Below are 20907 nucleotides of genomic sequence, written 5' to 3' on the forward strand. Positions count from 1 at the left end.
GGAACCACCACACAGCCCAACAGAACCCACGCCCACGCTCAACATACAACTCTGAAAAAAGGGACTAGCATGATGAAGCCATATATGCCATTTTTGAAGCTTGACCAAAATAGAAATATTGACCTCAGGCCATGGGTAATTTTATCTACAGTATCTACCACATCAACACTCAGCAGAGCAGCATTCTTGAAATTCATAAGCTCCCTATGTATCTTTAAAACTTCCAGAGAGGTGTTAGAATTATGCCAAATACACTGCATGTGTCATTAAACTTCTTCCTAATTATATAATGACTACCATGTAAACTTTAGGACTAACAGAATCAAAAAGAGAAGTTACAATGCCTCTTGTATTGCTATTAAATGTGACCAGTTATTCGGACTCAATCATGGACTGGTCTAGAAATCATTCTAAGTTGGGGCAGGATCTGGATTTCAAACAGATGGTAGCACATGTGTTAAGGCTTTTTTAATTGTGAAGTTAAAAATATTTTTGTTTCTTCTACAGTATTTAATGTAAGTTGCATTGATTGTACACCTTCTAATTGTGTTTGTGTTTTGGAATCTGCCATGTCAGTTATGGAGGTCTATTAACCAGCTTTTGTTTTAGTGCCCTGAGTATCAACAGAACCTTTGTATTCTAAAAATAGCTTGCAAGTACTGGAACAAATGAGGCAGGCTTTAAGCAGAAGCAAAAGGGTAGTTTCACAATGGAATATTACCTAGCTAAGAAAAGAAAAGACATCACGAAATTTTCAGGCAAATGTATGAAACTAAGTGAGGTATCCAGAACCAGAAGGACATGTATGGTATGTACTCAGTTATAAGTTGATATTAGCTACAAAGTACAGGACACCCATGCTATAATCCACAGACCCACAGAATCTAAATAAGGAGGGCCCAAGGGAGACTGCTTGAATTTCACTCAAAAGGGGAAATAAAATAGTCACCAGATATTGAGGGAGGGAAGTGGGTAGTATAAAGGTGGGGAACTGGGTGGGAGAGAGGATAGGGAGGTTAACAGTGAGGGCAGGATCAAGTGTAGTGGGAGACTAGGAGAGGATGGAAAACTGAGGCCAGCTGTGGGTTGGTTGACAACTCTAGTACTTGCTAGAGACTAGGAATGTGGGAGGCTCCACTGAGTCTGAGAGTGACTCTTTATGATACTCCTAGCAGTGGTGGATATAAAGCCTGAAATGGCTACCTCCAGTTGCCAGGCAGTACTCCTGGTAGAGCAGTAGAGGACTAAGAACATCAACTCACCCATAAAACCTTCACCCAAAATGTGTCCTGCCTACAGCAACTGCAGGGACAAAGATGGATCTGACACTAAGAGAATGGCCAGAACAGTGACTAGACCAAATGGAGACTAATCCCATGGGCAAGTGCCAATCCCTGACACTATTAATGATATTCTGTTGTGCCTGCATAACTGTTCTCTGAGAATTCCACTCTACAGTTGACCAAAACATATGCAGAGACCCACAGTCAAGCATTAGGAGCTCAGGAAGTCTTGTCGAAGAGTTGGAGAAAGGATTAAGAGACCCACAGGGGTTAGGGATTCCACAAGAAGACCAAAAGAGTTTACTAACCTGGACCCCTGAAGGTCTCAGAGGCTAAAACACCAACCTAGCCCCCCTGGACATATCTAGAAGATGTACAGCTTGGTTTTCATGCAGGTTTCCAGCAATTGGAGCAGGGGCTGTTCTTGAATCTGTTGCCTGTCTGTGGATCCTGTTTCTCTGACTGGGCTGCCTTGTCTTGGCCTCAGTGGAAGAGAATATACTTAGTCCTACAGTGATGGGGTAATGGGGGTTAGGGGCTGTGTGAGGGGGAGCTGGGAGGAGATTGGGGGAACTGAGATTGTGATGTAAAGTGAATAAATAAATAATTTAAAAAAGAATACAGGAAACATTCAAAGCACAGAAATGCCAATTCACCTTTTATCTTTCTCTGTCATTATTCATTTTAGTCCCCTATGTCCCTTCTCTGTGGAAATTGAAATTATGCTTTAGAGAAGACAAATATAAACATGAGTCACAGCAAGTTGTTCAACAAGAAGAAATTGAAATATAGCTTTGAATAAGGAACTTGTTTTCTGTTATGAGAAAAATGCGCTATTGGGCTATTCATCCCCAAAGGTTTAAAAGTATCACTGAAGACTCTAGATGTCTTGTTTGTTTTTTCTGTTGCTGTGATAAAACAGTGACCAAAAACAACTTTGGGAGGTAAGGGTTTATTGTTCCACTGAGGTTACAGTGTAGCATAAAAGGAAGATAGCAGACAATCAAGGCAAAAGTCTGAAGGCAGGAACTGAAGCAGAAGCCATGGAAGAGTAAGACTTACTGGCTTGTTCCCTATGGCTTGCTCGGCCTGCTTTCTTATATACCCCAGCCTGCCCAGAGGTGGCATAGATGTTCCCACAGGTCACTCTAATGGAGTCAACTTCTCAACCATGTTTACTTTTACACAGAGAGCTCAGGCTGTGTTGAGTTGACAAAACTCAACCAGAACACTAGAAATTGTTGTCTTTTCTTCTTTTCTGTTTTTACTTTAATTTCTTTGTTTCCCTCCTATCATCACCCTTTTCTTTCTATTATTTTTAAATATTTTCATTAATTTTATACAGGACATTTTGATCATATTTATCCCCTTCTTATCCTCTTAACTACTCACAGATCCATCTCCTTACTTGCCCCACTCACTTTTACGAACTTCTTTTTAAATAATCCCTCAATTTGTGTCTGTTACTATTTTAAGACTAATAATTCTTATGTAATTAGTACATTATAATTTATGATCTTATTTATACAATATCGCATTAGATCATTTTATAACTTTTAATATTTACCTGAATACTTATGCCATGTATAAGTCATAGGTTTATGTAAAGCACACACTGAACTGATTATTTGTTAAATCCTATCTTTGTTTTATGTATATCAGTGTACATGTGTAAAAGTGTAGTGCCATATATGTGAAGTGCCCATAGAGGGCAGAAGATGATACCAGATCACCTGGAACTAGAGTTACATAATGTTCTGAGCTGCCACATGAGTGCTGAGAATAAAGCCAAGATGTTCTAGAAGAGCAGTCACTGTTTTTAACTGATGAGCCACCATCCAGTCCCAAACTGATCATTTTCAAAGGAAAAAAATAAAATAAATTCCTCATATTATTTATGAAAATCACAACTAAGTATAGAAATATACTTCTAAGAATGGGAGAACACAAAAGATGTTGCTGTATGACACTTAAGCTGAGAAGAATGTGAAGTTTCAATAAGATACAGAGTGGAATGAAGCATCTCCTGAACCTATTGAATAATATTGAGAATGACCTTAGCCTATCATAATAGAGTAGAAAAGGCAAAATACTACGGCAAGCTTCAGGAGAAGGAAGATGCAAAAAGCTTGTATGTTCAAGTAAAAGAGTTCAAACTAATTTTCAGATATAGTAGAATAAAATTGAAGGATTTGACACAGAGAAATAATATTCTACTCATCTGTTTTATTAGTGCTGAGAAATATAAATATTATGTGATTTTATAAATTACTTTGAGTTCTAGTACCCACAGTAGAAGATAAATAAAAATGAAATATATAAAATTAAATTTTAATTTACTTAATATATATTTAAAATATTATAACATAAAACCAATTTTAAATGAAGAAATATCTTTTTGACATTTGTATGCAAAGTTTACAAAATCCTGCAATATTGTTACATGGATAGCAGATCATACATATTGTATACGCTCATTTGCCTTATGTGGCTAATTGTTATCATATTGGCTAATTAAAGCCTGTAAAACTTACTTTGCAGGCTGGGTAGAAAGTAAATTATAGAGAAATGAGCAAAAGAAAGTGTATGTATTTCCTATAGCTGCTGTACAGCAACTCGTCACAAAGTCAATTACTGTAACAAAAATTTTATTCTATAGTTGTGGATGTTAGGGTTCTAGGATGAGGCTCAGTGTATTAATATCAAGGTGTTCTCTAGGACATTTTCCTTCCAGAAGCTCTAGGAATGAATTGATTCCCTTACCCTTTCCGGCTTCCACACACATTTTCTGATTTTATTTTATCATTATTCTGCCCTCAAAGCAAATCTAATCGGACCAACTCTATTTTTTGCCATCTCTCTCATCTTCTCACTTCTGCCTTCCTCACTGGAATCATCTTTATAAGCGATTGTGATTTCTACGTCTGCAGGTGAGTTGTTCAGGCACTGTAATTCACTGTCACCAATGTCACCTAACATGTTCACATGTTCTAAATAATAGAGCAGGTTGCTTTTATTGGTGGCTTTATTTTGTTTAGTATATTATCATTCTAAACAAGAAACAATAAAAGGTTACTATTCTATAGAAGAACTATCATATGACAAAACTTCTAAAATACAGAAACCTGCAAAATAGAAATTAAATACCAAACATTATCCTATAATACTTCATCACATTCTCACTTTGACAGCACGCATAATAAAATTAAAATGATACAGAGAAAAGTAACATGGTCTCTGGAAAAGGAAGACATGCACATTCTTGAAATGTTCATTTTTTTCTTTCCACTTTTCTTTGAGGATACGATAACTGATAGGCTTCCTATAGATGAGTGGATGATCCCACAGCCATTTGCATATGGAAAACACCAGTTGAACCAAGTAGGTTATATATAAAAGAATTTGAATTTAAAAGAATATGTTTGGAGGTTGTGGAAAAAGGCAAACACTCCTCCACTGCTGATCGGATTACAAACTGGTACAACTACACTCTGGAAATCAATCTGGTGGTTCCTTAGAAAATTGGAAATAGTTCTACCTGAAGACCCAGCTACACCACTCTTGTGCATATACTCAAAAGATGCCCCATCATACCATAAGGGCACATACTCCACCATGTTCATAGCAGCCCTATTTGTAATAGCCAGAAGCTGGAAACAACACAGATGCCCTTCAACAGAGGAATGGATACAGAAAATGTGGTACATTTACCCAATGGAATATTATTCAGCTATTAAAAATGAGGACATCATGAATTTTGAAGGCAAATGGATGGAACAAGAAAATAACATCCTGAGTGAGGTAACTCAGACCCAAAAGGACATGCGTGGTATATACTCACTGATAAGTGGATATTAGCCAAAAAGTACAGAATACCTAGGATACAACTCACAGATTGTAAGAAGAGTAAGAAACAGAAATGCCCAAGTGAGGAGGTTTCACTTAGAAGGGGGAAGGAAATAATCACTGGAGGCTATGGGAGGGAGGGGCTTGGGAAGAAGAGGGGAAGGAGAGCAGAAAAGGCAACAGGATCAGATATTGGGGGAGGGAATAGTAGAGAAGCCCAGAGGGCCAAGAGAATAAATGGAAATAAGCAGTCTCTGGGAGTGGGAGGTCAGAGGTGGGGAACCCTCTAGAGAGTACCAGAGATAAGACACTCTCAGGACTCATTGGGGATGACCTTAGTCAAAATGCTGAACATTGGGGAAAGGGAACTCTAAGAGTCCACCTCTAAGTAGATAGACAGGGCCTCAAGTAGAGGGACAGGGTTACTAACCCACAGTCAAAATTCCTGAACCAGAATTGTTCCTGTCTAAAAGAACTGCAGGGACAAAGAGAAGAAATTGAAGGAAATGAGGTCCAATTACTGGCCCAAATTGGGATCCATCTCTTTGGATGGGGGCACCAAGAACTGACACTATTACTGATGCAATGGTATACTTATAGACAGGAGCTTAGCATGGTTGTCCTTGGAGAGGCCCCACCAGCAGCTAACTGAGATAGATGCAGATATTTACAGTCAACCATTGGACTGAAGTTGGTTACCCCTGTGGTTGAATTATGGGAAGTATTGAAGATGCTGAAAGGGAGAGCAACCCCACAGGAAGACTAGCAGTCTCAACTAACCCAGACCCCAGGAAGATCCCAGAGTCTGAAACACCAACCAGGAGCATAAACTGACTGGTCTAAAGCCCCTGGCACATATGTAGCAGAGGTTTACCTGGTCTGGCCTCAATGGGATGTGATGCACCTAATCCTCTAGAGACTTGAGGACCCAGGAAAGGATCATGCCTGGTGGGGTGATGGAAGAACCCTCTCAGAGGCAAAGGGGCAAGAAATGGGATGAGGAACTGTGGGGGGGGGGCTGAGAGGGGCAACGACTGGAATGTAAATAAAATAATTTAAATTAAAAAAGAATATATTTAGGATAATCTGGATGGAGAAAACAGATATAATTGAGATACACATCATATACATATATATCAATTATATCTTCATATACATGTATAAAATTTTCAAAGAATAACTAAATTTTTAAACTGTATCACATAAAAATATTCTTTAATATTTATTAAGCATCATTTTATCGATCTCTCTGTGTAAAGATAGGAATATGAAGATGGAGTAAATTAAATTTTATAAAAATATTATTACATAATTACTAATTAAGATTAAAATTATAAAAGTAAAATTATACATTTAATATGTTGACCTGAAACAAAGAGGAAACACAAACCAAAGCTAATTAGAAGAAATTATTGAGTTTCCATGTATTTTTCTTCAAAACATGTATTAATTTGTTAATTATGTCCCTGAGATTTATAAATTCTTTCAAAGTATTGAAGTTTGGGCTATTGCACATCAAATTTCACATTTCAAACTTCAAATAACATTCTATCATACACTTATAATGAGAAAGGTCTATGAAACACAGGCAGCTGAAATAATTTGTCCAGAATCTAAGTATCTTACTATTCTGCTGTCCTTAGTAGGCCCTTTATTCTACTGACTTTGAGTATAAGTTCATTTTTTTCTTCTTATCTATTCCTTTTTGTTCAATGAGAGATTCCCTGGTTGAGACCATGCTATACTTTACTGAGACAATAAAAGTAACTAGAAAGGGATTTTATAATTAGAAAATTAAAGTATGCTTATTCTTCCATATTATTCCTTCCTCCTCTTAGTTATATATAAAAGTCTTCATAAATTCTTTGTGCAATGGATAATACTGCTTTCAGATTTTCATGAACATTCACATTACAAATAATTCACCTTTCTCTTCCAGTATAAAAATATCACTGTGTACAAATTTGCTTTCACCTACAAAGGTCAAACTCTTGTATCTCCAATCCTGAAATAAACAAAATCCCATCTACTGAATGAGTTGTAGGATCTTGTTTCCTTTCGTTCATGCTTTCTTAAAATTTCACATTCTCATTCCATAGCCACTGCTCAATGAACATTTATGATGCTTTTTGTTTAACCCCTTAATTGCTATATTGTCAAATATGATAAGGATTATTTCTCAGTGCTTTTTTTTAAACTCTTAAAGTTTTAATTTTTTAAAATTGTATTTTTTAATTTTTGAGCATTTTATGCTCATGTTCGCTTGTGTACTACCTGCATGTCTGAGACCTGTGAAGGTTAAAAGAGGATATTTTGTCCTTTGGAACTATAGTTATGGATGTTTGTATGCTACTGTGTGGGTGCTGGAAATCAAACACAGCTCCTTATAGAGCAATGATTTCTCTGAGCCATCTGTCTAAGACCTCATTTCTCAGTTATTATAGTTATCATCTAAACAACATTTGGCATAGCTTAAAACACCCACTCCATTGGTATGCTCTCTTTCTGTCGATGTCCTTCATTATGGCAGTCTTGATTTTCTTATGTGACAGATAATCTTGATTATCAAGATTAGAGCATAATCTAATCTGATATAATGAATGAACTACTAGCTTGTAGTTGTAGGAAGTAAATTGACGGGAATAGGGTCTTAGGATATGTCTTATGGTTTTACTGTTATGAAGAGACACCATGATCAAGGCAATTCTTATAAAGGAAAACAGTAAATTGGGGCTGGCTTATAGATTCAGAAGTTCAGTCCATTATCATCATGGCAATTAGCACAACAGTCTCCAGGCAGGCATGGTACTGGAGGAGCTAAGAGTTCTATATCTTGTTCAGAAGGCAAACAGGAGAAAACTGACTTCCATGTGGCTAGGAAGATGATCTCAAAGCACATCCTACAGTGACACAATTCCTGCAACAAGGCCACATCTAAACCAACAAGGCTCATACCTTCTAATAGTGCCACTTCCTGGACCAAGCATATTCAAATCACCACAGAACTATATCTTGCCTTGGCCATTTTCTGTATTCTTTCTTTCACTGTTTCGTTGTGTTTGTTTGTTTGCTTGCTTGTTTGTTGATATGAGGTACTCTACTGCACTGTTCTTACCATAAAGGATGGAAATTGTTGAGTAAAATAAATTCTTCCTCCTTTAGGTTGTTTCTGCCAGTGATGTGAATGGATAAAGAAAATGTGGTTCACTTGCATGATACAATATTACTCAGCTATTAAAAATGAGGACATCATGAAATTTGCTGGCAAATGGATGGAACTAGAAAACATCATCTTGAGTAAGGTAACCCATATTAAAAAGAACATGCATTGTATGTTCTCACTGAGAAGTAAATATTTTCTATAAAGTGCAGAATACCCAAGCTACACTCTACAGACACAAAAGAAGCTAAATAACTAGGGCTCAAAGGAGGATGCTTGGATTTTACTCAGATCAGAAAGGAAAATAAAACAGTTATCAGAGGTGGATAGAGGTAGGGAACTGAGTGGCAGAGGGGATGGGGAGGGAAATGAGAGTGGAGATCAGATAGAGGGAGAGCCTAGAAGAGAGAGATCCAGGAGAGTGAATGAAAATCAGCAATATCCCAGGGTAGGGAAGCATCTCTAAGCCAGAGAGTCTAAGAGGGTGGATCTAGTTGAGACTCCTAGCAGTGGTAGATATGAAGCCTGAAATGGTTACCTCCTGTAGACAGGCAGTACTACCAATAGAAGGATAGGGTGATTGAATTGGGGAAAAGCTGGAAGAAGCTGAGGAGGAAGATGGCCCCATGGGAAGACCAGCAGTCTCAACCGACTTGGACCCCTGATATCACTCAGACACTGAGCCACCAACCAGGCAGCATACACCAGTAGTTGATATGGGGCCCCGACACATATACAGCAGAGGACTGCCTGGTCTGGCCTCAGTGAGAGAAGATACATCTAACTCTTGAGAGACTCAAGACCCCAGAGGGTAGGGAACCTGGTGGGACAGGGACATCCTCTTGGAGACTGGGGTGGGGAGCTAATACCCTTTGGTTGGAGATATAATATACTTAAGACTTTGTACTTAGTAGAATTGAAACATAACTGACCCAGAAGCTCATTCCCTAAGAACTAGCTCTCATACTATCCTAAGTTGATATGCGAAATTGCTAAGAGAGAAAAGCAATCACTGGTCCTAGTCTATAAATGATAGTTTGAGATAGTCTACTCCCAAGCATGCAACAGTGGTACTTATATATCTTGGCTATCTAATTAGACTTAAGAACCACTTTACAGGAAGCAATTCATGCCCAGTACTACAAACTTAGTCGACTCTCTGTGGCTGGTGATTCCATGTGCCCTGGAGGAGTACCCACTATTGCCACTTTCTCAAACTAGTATAATTCCCAAAAACCTATCCATATATCCACAGAGAAGTCTTAGTCTCACCCCTTATCAGCGAGGCGTAATTTTGCAGCAGATAGGAAACATTACAGAAAGCAATAACTGGTCAAAATGCAGAATATATGGAATACATACCCTTAACTGAAGATTCTACAGTGAAACTCCTATACCCAAGTCACAGAGAACACTGAGTAAGACTGGTTGGAAAGATTGTAAAAGATGACAGGATGATTGTTGTGAGGAAGTGTTTTGTGTATACAGAACAAAGGTGCACCTATGAAATACTAGCACTTTAGTTGTCTAAAGAAGACTTGTACAATGATAATACAAGTTGACGTGTCAGTGTGGATACAGGAAACTACACAAGATCCCACCTGTAGAAGAAGTTATATAGGAAGTGGATGGCTAATAAAAAGTGTAGAATCAGTCTTCTCCAATGATGGACCCCAACTGGATTATATAATCCAAAGCTCTAAACATATATACATATGAGCAATAAATGAACTCAGTAGGTTGCATATAATAATAAAGAACAGGTCATGAATTTGAGAAGGAGTGAGGGGGCACAGGAAGTGTTGGAGGAGTAAGAGGGTGAAGTATAAATGATGTAAATACAGTACTCATTTATGAAATTCAAAATAAATGTTAACAAAATAAAAGCTGTGATGTTCGTGTGAAAATCCTGTAACAGTGGGATTGGGAGCTGTCTCTGACTCTTTTGCCTACATGTGTGACCCTTTACCTCCTCGTGGGATGCCTTGTCCAGCCTTGATGGATGATATATATCTGATCTTATTGCAGCTTGTTATGCCATGTTTGGTTGATGTCCCTGAGAGGCCTGCCATTTTCTGACTGGAGGTGGTGATAGGGGGAGTGAATCTGAAGGAGATGGGAAGCAGAGGGGCTGAGGGGATTGAGGGAGTTGAGGGAGGGAAAACAGCAGTTGGGATGTACTACTATAGGATATGAAAACTAAAAAAAAAATGCTAAGCTATATAATACCTAATTTTCTTTCCACTTTTGAAGTTAATGAAACACTGTATACATTATGTTTTAAAATTATTTGACTGCACTTTATTTTCTGACACTTCTATGTTCTCATGAAATTGTCTGATGTTAAGACACTCACTTCCCTTTCTCTAGAAAACTACATTTATATCACTGTTAGTACATGCTATGAAATCAAATCAAAATGGAATCTCATGGTAAAGGAAGGATGTTTTGAATGTTTTTACATACAGTAGAAGTTTTATGATGACAACTGAAAATTTATGAATTTTTTTACTGTTCTAAACCAACACATCTTTCAAAAATGCAAAAATTAAATAAAATACATTCACAAAACTAAATACAATGCAATATTACTATATATACAAATAATGTTAAAATCATCTGTAATGAAGACAATGAAAACTAATATTCTGGACCATTAGAGTGAGATAAGAATAATCTACGGGCTCTACAAAGTTGTGATCACATCATGGCAGTATTCTAAAATAGTTACTTTGAATAGCTAATCAAAACAAATAAGGAAATGGTTAACAATCATTAGGCATACTCACCTCAAATAGTCTCATGCTCTGACAGACAAGGATGAAACTGACAATCTGCCCTCCCACTTCTACCTCTCCCCCTATTTGCAGCTCATATCTTCCTGGCTGAAAGAACTGTGAAGCTGAATAAAAAATTAGCTGCTCTATTTTTCTTCTAAGAATAATTTATGACTAGTTCTGTGAGTGAATACAACAATCAATCAATAGCTATGTCATTTGATAGATAACAAATTTATAATTACCACTATTATAGGGACGTGGGGACAGAAAAGCATAAAATCCTGCATTTATTCATAAGAAGTTGCTTGTTGGTTGAACACGTTTTTGCATATAATTTGCATAACAACAACAAACAAGTAAGAACAGGTTGGTGTCTAAAATCATTGTGTGTTTACAAATATCAGAGTAAGCAACAAGGCATTGTTTGTTTCACTAAAGGCAAATCAGTTAACTGTTTATAGAACCAAGGAGGAAACCAGAGATTAAAATGGGGGAAAGGGACAGAGGCTAGATAATTATTACCAAATTACAAATAAGTAAAACACAAATAAAATGCAATACAAAATGGATAGAGTTTAAATAATTAATATCAAATTACAAATAATTAAAATACAAATTACATTACTTATAGTATTCTACAGAACATCAAGATCACTATAGTCTACAACAATTTTTGATGTATTTTGAAACAATCAGCAAGATAAGACATTATGAATACTTAAAAATAATAAATATTTGAGATCAAAATACTAATTATGTTTAACTGGTCATTACATATTGTATATATGTATTGAATTGACATTACTTGGCTCATAAACATGAATAATTATAATAAACCACTTAAAACTAATTAAAGGGGGCTGGAGAGGTGGCTCAGAGTTTAAGAGCACTGGTCGCTCTATTATTAAAAGACCTGGGCAAAATTCCTAGCACCCATATGGCAGCTCGGAACTCTCCATAACTTCACTTTCAAGGTATCTGATATCTTTATGCAGATAGATATTCAGGAAAAATGCCAGTGCGTATAAAAGAAAAATAAATCAATCATTTAAAAATTAATTGCAGAAATTTAAGATTATGTGTATATGTAAAAATGTGGACTTTGAGCTATTTAGTTTAAATGTGAACTTTGGACTGTTTAGTTGTATTCGCTAGTCTTTTTAAAAAAGAGAATAGTGTAACATAAATAATGTGACCAAAAATGAACAAATACATAAGCAAAAGGAAAAGAAGAAATAAAAGTAATGGAAAGTGGGGAGGGAAGGGAACAAAGATAACAAGAAGCTTGGTGGCAGTTTAATCTTAATAGTTAATTCCTTTTGTATAGAGGTTTGAAATAAGTCAGGAATAGAATGTAGAGACAGTTTGCTATCTTACAGGCTAAAAGGAGAAATAACTAAAACCTGGGAGTTTGACCCCAACCCACTCCACATATACCAGAATATCAGAAAGCAGGAGGATACAAATACTTAGCATAACATTAGCATTAAATCAAAATGACAAAGCATGATGAATGTGACATACTACCATGTTTTACCTAAAGCAATTTTTTTTTTTTGCTTTGTTTTACTGGTCATTTTACTGGTCAGATCCTGTCTTTTTCCATGATTTGTTTTTATAAATCATAAGCCTCTGTAAACAAATTGTAACAGTAAATCTCATAAAACAGCTTCCCTGTGAATAGATTGAGGATGTTAACACAACAAGAATATTTGCTTCATTTTATATAATGGCTGAATGGATTTTTCATACTTAAAAAACAGTATTTCAAACTGCCATTTTCTTGTTGGAGAAACACCAAGAAAATGACAGTGTTGAATCTCTTTAATAAATTGCAAAACTGTAGTTGTTGATCTTAGAAGGCATTTGGAATACAAAGTGTTAAAGTTCAGCTATTTGACCAAATCCCCAGCATAAAAAAAAAAAAAGCAATAAATGCTGATTTCTTTTTTCCTCCAGCAGCCTGCATAGCACTATTGAGCAGGGTGAAAGCTAAGCTAGCTTAATGTCTGCATATCCTATGGCTCAAGTATGTGGTATCCTCAGCAAAAAGGACTCCCCTTGCAGTTCTCGTGGGTAAACAAGAACAGTGGCAATAACCTGTATTGTGTGAACATTTCTATCCCAAGGCTCAGGGACCATAGTGAAGGAAACAGGTTAAAAGGCTGTTAGAGCTAGAAGTTTTGAAGGGCCTGTACAAAATAAAGTTCTCTTAATATTACAGGGCCATATTGCACATATGAATTCACAGTGGATGCCATTACCTGCACAAGATCTGCATAAGGTCAAGTCAGCTAAAAGTCCAACATAAATTAGGGATGGGATTACAAGCTAAGAAGCTATTTAAAGTTGTTAGTCAGGAGGAAGAGTCAGTTTTCGTCAGGGATTTGGTCCTTCGTAGGTTGTCCATGCTTCACTGGATTGCCACATGTCCATTTATATACTGGTAGCAAAAAATGAACTCAGTGGGCTAGCAAAAGAGGACATGAAGCCGGAAGGGAGACATGGGAGGTAATAAGGGAAGCAATAAACAGGAGAGAATAGAATGCAGATTTGACCAAAATACATTGTATACATGTATGAAACTCTCAAAGAATAAAAGGATAGCATTCTCCTCACCTAGTTTAACACATATATGGAAATGGTAAAATCTAAAAGACCTTAAGAACTATCTGGATGTTCCATGAGGAGGAGAAGAAGCTGGCTGAGAAGTACCAATAAAGCCATGTATCAAGTATTCCTCCACAAACCAGTAGTTATATTTTTCCCATTATATTGTCATACAGTTTAATTGATGAAATCTCTCCTTTAACATTTGTGGGATTTTTCAAGAATTGAAAGCTTTGAATAAGTAATAATAGGACGGAAAATAAAATAAGCTAGAAATATGAAGGGCTTGAGCCTCTGTTATGAATTCATAAATGCCTTAAATTGGGAAGAATTACAGTGGGATTTAGAGCTATTGAGATGTATTTGCAACTTGATCTGGTCTTTTCACCACTAAGCAAAATAATTTACTGACTCCTTTACAGGAAACAAAAGCACCGTTACCTTTCATAATATGTTAAATAAAATATTTTGAATATAGTATATGATAGACACATAGAGTTCAAGACGAATGCTCCCTACTAGAATGTGCACAAGATTTTAATTTTAATCAAAGTATGACTAGGGTTGCCTTCTGTCCTCCTCCACCAAATACAAAAGAAGTTTGAGAGAGGCATAGTTTTTTTTGTTTCCTCTTATTTTCACATTGTAATAGTATAATTTTTATGACGAAGATATGAAATATATGAAAAAGAGACATAAAAGAAGTTCATTAATGGAATACTCTCATTAATACATATCTAAGTGCTCCCTACACATATTTTTTGAAATTTTACAAATGAAAATAAAGTTTTTGTTACAGTTAACTTGCTGAGTGCTGCTCACAAAGTGGACATCCTATTTATAAAAGCTCTGTCTTATAATTATTAATACTTCACAATGAGTATAAAATAGTAAGCTGTTATACCCCTTTGATTTATCTGTTTTCATAATAATGTCTTTTGACTTCATATTGCTTCAGATCCAATAGCTAAATATTAAAAGAGTTTTCAACTTTCTCTCTGCTGTTCATGTTCCTATCCACCCGTAGTCCACTTGCTATGTCTATTCTATTTCCCCTTCCCAGGGAGAGCTATGGATCCTCCCCCCTTGATCCCTCTTTGGGTCTGTAGGTTGTAGCATGACTAACCTTTACTTTGCATTTAATATTCACTCATAAATGAGTATATACCATGTTTTTCTTTATGTGTATGGGTTACCTCAGTCAGGATAATTGTTTCTAGTTCCATCTGTTTGTCTGCAAATTTCATGATGTCACTGATTTTTATCAACTGAATAATACTCCATTGTGTAGATGTACCATGTTTTCTTTGTCCATTCTTCAGCTGAGGAACATCTAGGTTGTTTCTGTTTGGGGGTTATTATGAATAAAGGTGCTCCGAACATAGTTGAACAAGTGTGTTTGGGGTAGAATAGAGTATCTTTTGACTATATGCCAAGAAGTGGTATTGCTGGATCCTAGGGTAGATCAATTCCCAATTTTCTGAGAAACCACCATATTGGCTTCCAATATGGTTGTACAAGTCTGCACTCCTAGTAGCAATCAAAGAGTGTTCCCCTAGTTCCACATCCTCACCAATATGAGTTGTTACTTGTGTTTTTGATCCTAGCCATTCTGACAAGTATAAGATGGAATCTCGCAGTCATTTTGATTTTCATGATGGAGGGAGAGAGTATTGGGAGAGATAACTGGAATGGGGGTGCAGTTCAGAGGCAAGGTAGAAATCTAGTGCAATGGGAACTCCTAGGAAACTATTAGGGTCACTCTAGCTAAGACTCCTAGTAATGGAGGATACAGAGCCTGCAATAGCTATCTCCTATAACCAGACCAGACTTCCACGTCAATGAAATGATACCTAATGATATTCTGTTATACTCACAAATAGGTTCCTACCCCAATTGTCATTAGAGAGGCTTCATCTAGCATCTGATGGAAACAGATATAGAGACAGCCATACATTTAGAATTTGAAGAGTACTGCTGAAGAAGGCAAGGAAGGCCTGTAGGAGCCAAAGTAGAAACAAGAAAAATGCTCCCTACTAGATGAAAGCACCAGAAATTCCATAGAATCAACAAAACTTGGCCCATAGGGGCTCATTGAGACTGAAGAAAAATAATGGATGAATAGATGGTGAGGGAGGAGTGGGGAGATAAAAGGGGTGAGGAGAAGAGGGAAGGTGAAGAAACTTACTTTGATGTTACATATGAGAGAATAAATTAATTGTTTTTAATAATGATAAATTATCATTATATTTATCATTATTTTGCAATTTTAGTTGATGACTTCTATTCCTTTCTTCCTTTTCTTTTTCTATTAGGTATTTATTTATATTTCAAATGTTGTCCTCCTTCCTGGTACCCTCTATAAAACCCCTACCCCATCAACCCTCCTGCCTGTGCTGCTCCACCTACCCACTCTCTCCTCATTGCCCTGGCATTCCTCTACACTCGAGTATCGAGCCTTCATAGGACCAAGAGCCTTTCCTCCCATTGATGTCCGACAAAGCTATCCTCTGCAGCTTGAGACATGGGTGCTTCCATGTGTACTCTTTGGTTGGTGGTTTAGTCCCTGAGAGTTCTGGAGGATCAGGTTGGTTGCAAACCCCTTCAGCTCCTTCAGTCCTCCCCCTAATTCCTCCATTGGGGTCCCAGTGCTCAGTTCAATGATTGGCTGTGAGCATCTGCATCTGTATTTGTCAGGTTCTGGCAGAGCCTCTCAGGAGACAGCTATATCAGGCTCCTGTCAGCATGCACTTCTTGGTATCAGCAATAGTGTCTGTGTTTGTTGACTGTATATGGAATGGATCCCCAGGTGGGAAAGCCTCTGGATGGCCTTTTATTTCAGTTTCTGCTCCACACTTTGTATTTACTAGCATGAGTATTTTGTCTCTCTTCTAAGAAGGATGGAGATTGTTGCTGCAGTTTGAATGAGAATAGGCTGATGTTTGAATGAATACGCAGACCTCAATTGGTAGAACTTTTTGGAAAGAACTGGGAGGTCTTGGTAGAGGAAGTCTGTCACTAGGCTTTGAGGTTTCAAAATTCCTTCACATTCTCAATTAACTCTCTATGCTTTATGGTACTTCTGTATCAAGTAGGAAGATTTCAGCTCCTAGTTTAACACAATGACTGTTGCCATGATCCCTGCTAAGAGGGTCATAGACTTGAATGCCCTGAAACTGTAAGCCCCAAATTAAATGTTTTCTTTCTATAAGTTCCCTTGGTTATAAAGCTTTATCACAGCTATAAAAGAGCAACTAGGACAGACGTTGATAACAAGAAGTGGATTATTGAGATGGTAATATATATTCTCTACCATTGAAGGTTGGAAGAACATAATTTATTTTTTAATTTTTTTTATTTTACAAAGGATTATAACTAACAGGTTGATTTGAGTCTTAGAAAAGACTTTGGGCTTTTAAACTGTTGAGACTGAAAGACTACAGAGCCTTTTGACATTGGACTGCATTTGGCATTATGGACACACACCTATGGGGTCAGGGAGTAGAAGGTGATGATTTAAATGAAAAAGCTTTCCAGAGTCTTGTCTATTTGAATAGTTGTTCCTCAGTTGGTAGACTTTTAACTGCTTCACTGTTCTATTATTCACCTACACTATAAAAGACTAAATCTTAGTCTTTGGTATTTTTTTCAAGTCCTGTGATTCTCAACTATTTTATGACCACAACTCCTTCCAGTTTAAAACACAATTCCTGGAAGTTTAAGTATAAAGAATAATCAGAATTCTACATGTTTTGCCAAGTTTTTTAAATGCAAATTATCAGTAGCTGGTCAATGATACCTATCTTTAGATTTCATCATAATTTGCAAAGTGTCATCACAAAGCATGCCATGAACCTCAGGGAGTACTGTGTATGGATTGTCTTGCAATTGGAAGCAAATTTGATAGACTATATTAAAAACTGCGGATGAGCCATTTCTCCCATAATACTTTCCTTTTAATATTTCCTATCCAGTGCCTAAGGGTTCAATATCAAGAACTACAATGATACAGAGGAAATTATTTTCCAGTACTACTTTAATGATGAACACATCCTACAATATTCCAACTTTGCAATACTAAACATATGGTGACATTACATTTTCTTATGAAAATGAAAAGCACCATTTGCTGAGTACTTAAGGACTGACTGACAACATAAAGTACATTATCATTTTGGCAGGTAACATGGTTAGGTACATATATAAATATTCTAACTTTATTCTGATTTTTTTCATTCCATCTATTTGTGAGAGTTTGAAAAGGTTATAAGGAGTTAACAATGATCCTAGACTTTTGGGTATGATTAAACCTGCTATAAAGTAATGATTGTAACCTCTTTATATTTCTCTATACATAACCTTCTGTCTTCTTGCCATGGTAAAGTTAATAATTCTTTCCTTCTAGAGAATGTATCATTCTCGGCATTGTCTTAGAATCAGAATCCCTAAATCATCTCATGTCTTGATACTGAATTTCCCAGTCTTCAAAGTATCAGCCTGCAATTTCTATTCCTTGTGAATTACTCAATCTCAGATATACTGTCACTGTATTAGAAAACAAAGACAATGGACAAGATCGTGATTTATTCATGTTGAGTCCCCAGTATATAAGTTTACAATGAGTATTTTATATTGTGCAGTCGATATATTTTAGTGAATCAGTAAAACTTTGTTAACTGTAGTGGAAGACAAGTCAACACAGGGAAATAGTTGCCAGGATGTAGCCAATAATGCTCACTGTTATAGCTGTATCTTACATTTTTATTTGACTGACGTACTACCTACAGTACTAATGAGACTCCTTATGTATCTTACAGTTTTAAATGATTAACCTTAAGTCACCAGTAAAAGCATTTGTATCACCATTCTAAGACTGAATTTTCCTTTGTTTTGGGGCCCTGTGTATTTTGTGGATTCAACATGAATAAACTACCAGGCTGTGAGTATTTAAGAGGAATTTAAAAGGTAAATAGTACAAAGTATCTTGAGCAAAAGTTATATATAAAGTCATTCTAAAATATAAAGTAATATAATATAGGAGCTCTCATAATGAGCACATATATAGCGCAAATCAATTCTATTCTCCTTGAAAGGCTATTTATTCTACTTAGACTGATATAATCAGAGTATTTTTGGAGAACATAAGACTCAATCTACAGCCAAACCTCAAATGGGATTTGAACATGTAGAAAGGATGGTTGAGAATCACATGACTAGAAAAAACACACTAAGATTTATAGTGTAGGAGAAAAATAGAACAGTGAAGCATGTGAATCTATTTCTTGATGCTTTTATCATAGAGACAAAAGTACATTAACATCGCTTGCCTAACAATGCATGATTTACTACTTGCATACTTCTTTAGCTCCATCTGGCCCCCTATTTTATCCTTGGCTCAACTTCATAGGGACTTCTGACTTCTTGGAATTACTTATTTTTACTTCTTACCTAAGAAATACTGATTTATCGCTATGATCTAAGTTTAAGGGTTCTGCTTATAGTTTAGTGGTACTGTGTTCACCTAATACTCATAAAGACCCAGTTCTATTTCTATTTGGAAAAAAAAAATCTCAGCGTAGGTATCAATTTTTCTCTGCAATTCAGGTCAGGTTTTCAAGTAGCCCCAGTATATTAGTTCTTATTGTGATAAGTAAGGACTTTCAAGACACTTATCACAGTTGTCATTTTATACTTATTTGTGTAAAATAATCAGTCCTGAAAGAGTAGGAAGCACTTTCATTAACTATAATATTCCTAGAGTTAGAAATATGATAGGTTACTAATGGATAAATAAATTGAAATGATTATTTTCAAAAGATCATATTAACATATCCCTTGGAAGTAAACTTGAGAGCTCTGATTGTAGTAGAGCATCATATATTCTTTAGTCTAATACATATGTACTGGTTAGTCAAGGATATGATATATTTTGTTTGTATCAGGCACAGGAGATAGAAACATTGAGAAAGCATTTGTCTATAATTCAAAATGAAGACAATAGAACAAAATAATTGTGAATAAAATAGAATAATCAGGACTAAGGTAGAACGAAGTATTGAGAACTTTTGGACCATTGATAAGTGGACTTCTAAAAATGATAGCAATGGTAAGGTGAGAGTTCATTCTATATACAGCTACTATGTGTATTAGTTGACTCACACTGTGTTGATAAGGAAAAGTTCAGGGCTAGAGCTATAGCTCAGTGGATAAAGGTTCCTGTTTCAGAAGCCTTAGAACAACCTGAGAACCCAAATGGTAGAAGGAGAGAATCAACTCCTCCAAGTTGTTCTCTGATCTACACACACACTGTCATACACACACACACACACACACACACACACACACACACGTTCAAGAGTTTTTAAGTGATATAATAATATTTTAATTAAAAATTTGGACAATTTAAAAAAGCTAGAAACAATCACAAAGTTTCCACTTAAGTGTTATTGTATATAATAACAAAATGGTTTTTAAAGTTTATAAATTTATTTTTAAGAGACTGAGGAATTCCATCTGCTCAGAAGGCTGAAGTAGAAGAACTTAAGTCCAGCATACACAAATTTTCATAACCCTATCTCAAAGTCCAAACAGGGGCTGGAGAGATGATTCAGAAAGTAAGGGTACTTGCAATTTGAACATGATGACTTTAGTTTAAATTCTTATCCTCAACATAAGAATCTGAGGGTGGTCACATGTGCCTGAAACCCTAATATGGCAGGGAACAGAGACAAGAGTTTGCTCCAGGTTCAGTGAAATATCCTTCCCCTGTAGGAGAAGCTAAGGTGGGAGGAGTTAAGAGAGGAAGAAAAAAGGAAGAGGAGGAGCTGGGGGAGAGAGAGAGAGAGAGAGAGAGAGAGAGAGAGAGAGAGAGAGAGAGAGAGAGAGAGAGAAAGAGAGAGAGAAAGAGAGGAGATATGGATGGTGGGATGTTCTGGGCAATGCCCAGCCTTGCAGAGACCTCCCACACTGGTGTCTCGTGGGTGGCAGGGCTGGTGTTTCTGGCTGGTCAGTTCTAGCTGCTGTGGGCTCATGGCCTCTGGCCATGGAACATGGCAGCTGAGCTAGGCAGAACTGCCACAGCTTAAATAGTCAGCTTGACCTGAGGCCATTTTAAATAATTACTACAACATGCCCCTCCCCCCACAGGGAATGTAAAAATTATAGAACAAGATGCCTGATAACTCTTTCTGGCCTCTGAATGAATGAAGGGTTATGCAAAGCTGCATAC

The 20907-nt window shown here is 36.6% G+C and overlaps 1 protein-coding gene and 1 non-coding gene across 2 annotated transcripts in view; one reads left to right on the forward strand and one right to left on the reverse strand.

Moving 5' to 3' along the window:
* Nucleotides 1-20907, reverse strand: part of Il1rapl2 (interleukin 1 receptor accessory protein like 2) — a 1099213-nt gene that overhangs the window by 353554 nt on the left and 724752 nt on the right. The gene's annotated exons all lie outside the window — the stretch shown is intronic.
* LOC114623663 lies at nt 4459-4565 on the forward strand. The gene has a single exon (XR_003711806.1). It is a non-coding gene; the product is annotated as a U6 spliceosomal RNA (small nuclear RNA).

This window comes from Grammomys surdaster, unplaced genomic scaffold (genome assembly GCF_004785775.1).
Source record: "Grammomys surdaster isolate TR1022 unplaced genomic scaffold, NIH_TR_1.0 200, whole genome shotgun sequence".
Taxonomy (NCBI): Eukaryota; Metazoa; Chordata; class Mammalia; order Rodentia; family Muridae; genus Grammomys; species Grammomys surdaster.